Here is a 4135-nt window from a genome sequence, read left to right on the forward strand (position 1 = left end):
TTTTATTGATGATCACCAACTTCATGTTTATGAACGTTCGGAAACGTTTTCATCGCTCGATTGTCAGTTCAGATCTCAAATGGCCCTGCGGATTGCGATACTAAATGTCTGTAAAATTGTTGATATGTGACGTTTATCGCTGACCGTTTCCAATGTTTCATAAACATGAAAATAGGTAATCAGCGATAATCTTTTCTGTTAATCGTTACAAATCAACAATTTTTTCCGACATTTCTATCAGAATCGCAATCCGAGATGCGATTCGAGACCGGAACTGACAATCGAACGATGTCGTTTCTGAACGTTCACAAATATGAAAATTGGTGATCACAAATAAACTTTTGTGAGAATCTTTACAAATTATCAAGATTCACTGACAATTCGAACAGAATCGGTTTCCGACGTGCGATTCGAGATCATAAGTTACAATCGAGTGATGTCGTTTCCGAAAGTTCGTATACATGAAAAACGGTGATCACGATAAACATTTTGTTCAAGTCATCACAAATTAACAAGATTCTATGACATTTCGAACAGAATCGCTTTATGACGTGCGATTTGAGATCATAACTTACAATCGAGTTATGTCGTTTCCGAACGTGCATAAACATGAAAATTGGTGAATACGGATTCACATTTGTGTGAATCGATAGAAATTAACAAGATTCACTGACATTTCGTTCTCAATCGCTTTCCGATGTGCGGATCGAGATCATAACTTACAATCGAGTGATATCGTTTCCGAACCATCATAAACGTGAAAATTGGAGTTCACCGATATACTTTTGTGTGAATCGATACAATTTAACAACATTCACTGACATTTCGAAAAGAGCAGCTTTCCGATGTGCGATTCGAGATCATAACTTACAATCGAGTGATGTCGTTTCCGAACGTTCATAAACGTGAAAATTGGAGTTCACCGATACACTTTTGTGTGAATCGATACATTTTATCAACATTCACTGACATTTCGAACAGAACAGCTTTCCGACGTGCGATTCGAGATCATAACCTACAATCGAGTGATGTCGTTTCCGAACGTTCATAAACGTGAAAATTGGAGATCACCGATACACTTTTGTGTGAATCGATACAATTTAACAACATTCACTGACATTTCGAACAGAACAGCTTTCCGACGTGCGATTCGAGATCATACCTTACAATCGAGTGATGTCGTTTCCGAACGTTCATGGACATGAAAATTGGTGATCACCGATACACTTTTGTGTGCATCGATAGAAATTAACAAGATTCACTGACATTTCGTTCTGAATCGCTTTCCGATGTGCGAATCGAGATCATAACTTACAATCGAGTGATGTCGCTTCCGAACGTTCATAAACGTGAAAATTGGAGTTCACCGATACACTTTTGTGTGAATCGATACATTTTATCAACATTCACTGACATTTCGAACAGAACAGCTTTCCGACGTGCGATTCGAGATCATAACCTACAATCGAGTGATGTCGTTTCCGAACGTTCATAAACATGAAAATTTGTGATCACCGATACACTTTTGTGCGAATCGATGGAAATTAACAAGATTCACTGACATTTCGTTCTGAATCGCTTTCCGATGTGCGAATCGAGATAATACATTACAATCGAATGATGTCGTTTCCGAACGTTCATAAACATGAAAATTGGAGATCACCGATACACTTTTGTGTGAATCGATACATTTTATCAACATTCACTGACATTTCGAACAGAACAGCTTTCCGACGTGCGATTCGAGATCATAACCTACAATCGAGTGATGTCGTTCCGAACGTTCATAAATATGAAAATTTGTGATCACCGATACACTTTTGTGCGAATCGATACAAATTAACAAGGTTCACTGTCATTTCGTTCTGAATCGCTTTCCGACGTGTAATGATCTCGAATCGCACGTCGGAAAGCGATGCTAGTCGAAATGTCAGTGAATGTTGTTAAAGTGTATCGATTCACACAAAAGTGTATCGGTGATCACCGTTCTTAATGTTTATGAACGTTCGGAAACGACATCACTCGATTGTAAGGTATGATCTCGAATCGCACGTTGGAAAGCTGTTCTGTTCGAAATGTCAGTGAATGTTGTTAAATTGTATCGATATACACGAAAGTGTATCGGTGATCACCAATTTTCATGTTCAGGATCGTTCGGAAACGACATCACTCGATTGTAAGGTATGATCTCGAATCGCCCGTCGGAAAGCTGTTCTGTTCGAAATGTCAGTGAATCTGGTTAATTTGTGTCGATTCACACAAAAGTGTATCGGTGATCACCAATTTAAATGTTCATGAACGTTCGGAAACGAGATCACTCGATTGTAAGGTGTGATCTCGAATCGCACGTGGGAATCTGATTTTGTTCGAAATGTCAGTGAATCTTCTTGATTTGTTGCGATTCTCACAAAAATCTATCGGTGATCACCGTTCTTCATGTTTATGAACGTTCGGAAACGACAACACTCGATTGTAAGCTGTGATCGCGATTCGCACATCGGAAAGCGATTCAGAACGAAATGTCAGTGAATCTGGTTAATTTGTGTCGATTCACACAAAAGTGTATCGGTGATCACCAATTTTCACGTTCCTGAAGGTTCGGAAACGACATCACTCGATTGTAAGGTATGATCTCGAATCGCACGTCGGAAAGCTGTTCTGTTCGAAATGTCAGTGAATCTTGTTAATTTTTATCGATTTACACAAAAGTGTATCGGTGATCACCAATTTTCACGTTTATGAACGTTCGGAAACGACACCACTCGATTGTAAGGTGTGATCTCGAATCGCACGTGGGAATCTGATTTTGTTCGAAATGTCAGTGAATCTTCTTGATTTGTTGCGATTCTCACAAAAATCTATCGGTGATCACCGTTCTTCATGTTTATGAACGTTCGGAAACGACAACACTCGATTGTAAGCTGTGATCGCGATTCGCACATCGGAAATCGATTCAGAACGAAATGTCAGTGAATCTGGTTAATTTGTGTCGATTCACACAAAAGTGTGTAGGTGATCACCAATTTTCATGTTCATGAACGTTCGGAAACGACATCACTCGATTGTAAGGTATGATCTCGAATCGCACGTCGGAAAGCTGTTCTGTTCGAAATGTCAGTGAATGTTATCAAATTGTATCGATTCACACAAAAGTGTATCGGTGATCACCAATTTTCACGTTTATGAACGTTCGGAAATGACATCACTCGATTGTAAGTTATGATCTCGGATCGCACGTCGGAAAGCTGTTCTGTTCGAAATGTCAGTGAATGTTGTTAAATTGTATAGATTCACACAAAAGTGTATCGGTTATCACCAATTTTCACGTTTATGAACGTTCGGAAACGACATCACTCGATTGTAATTTATGATCTCGAATCGAAATGTCATTGAATATTGTTAATTTGTCATGAATTGAACAAAAATTTTATTGGTGATCACCAACTTCATGTTTATGAACGTTCGGAAACGTTTTCATCGCTCGATTGTCAGTTCAGATCTCAAATGGCCCTTCGGATTGCGATACTAAATGTCTGTAAAATTGTTGATATGTGACGTTTATCGGTGACCGTTTCCAATGTTTCATAAACATGAAAATAGGTAATCAGCGATAATCTTTTCTGTTAATCAACAATTTTTTCCGACATTTCTATCAGAATCGCAATCCGAGATGCGATTCGAGACCAGAACTGACAATCGAACGATGTCGTTTCTGAACGTTCACAAATATGAAAATTGGTGATCACAAATAAACTTTTGTGAGAATCTTTACAAATTATCAAGATTCACTGACAATTCGAACAGAATCGGTTTCCGACGTGCGATTCGAGATCATAAGTTATAATCGAGTGATGTCGTTTCCGAAAGTTCGTATACATGAAAAACGGTGATCACGATAAACTTTTTGTTCAAGTCATCACAAATTAACAAGATTCTATGACATTTCGAACAGAATCGCTTTATGACGTGCGATTTGAGATCATAACTTACAATCGAGTTATGTCGTTTCCGAACGTGCATAAACATGAAAATTGGTGAATACGGATTCACATTTGTGTGAATCGATAGAAATTAACAAGATTCACTGACATTTCGTTCTCAATCGCTTTCCGATGTGCGGATCGAGATCATAACT

Source organism: Venturia canescens, chromosome 2 (genome assembly GCF_019457755.1).
Source record: "Venturia canescens isolate UGA chromosome 2, ASM1945775v1, whole genome shotgun sequence".
Taxonomy (NCBI): domain Eukaryota; kingdom Metazoa; phylum Arthropoda; class Insecta; order Hymenoptera; family Ichneumonidae; genus Venturia; species Venturia canescens.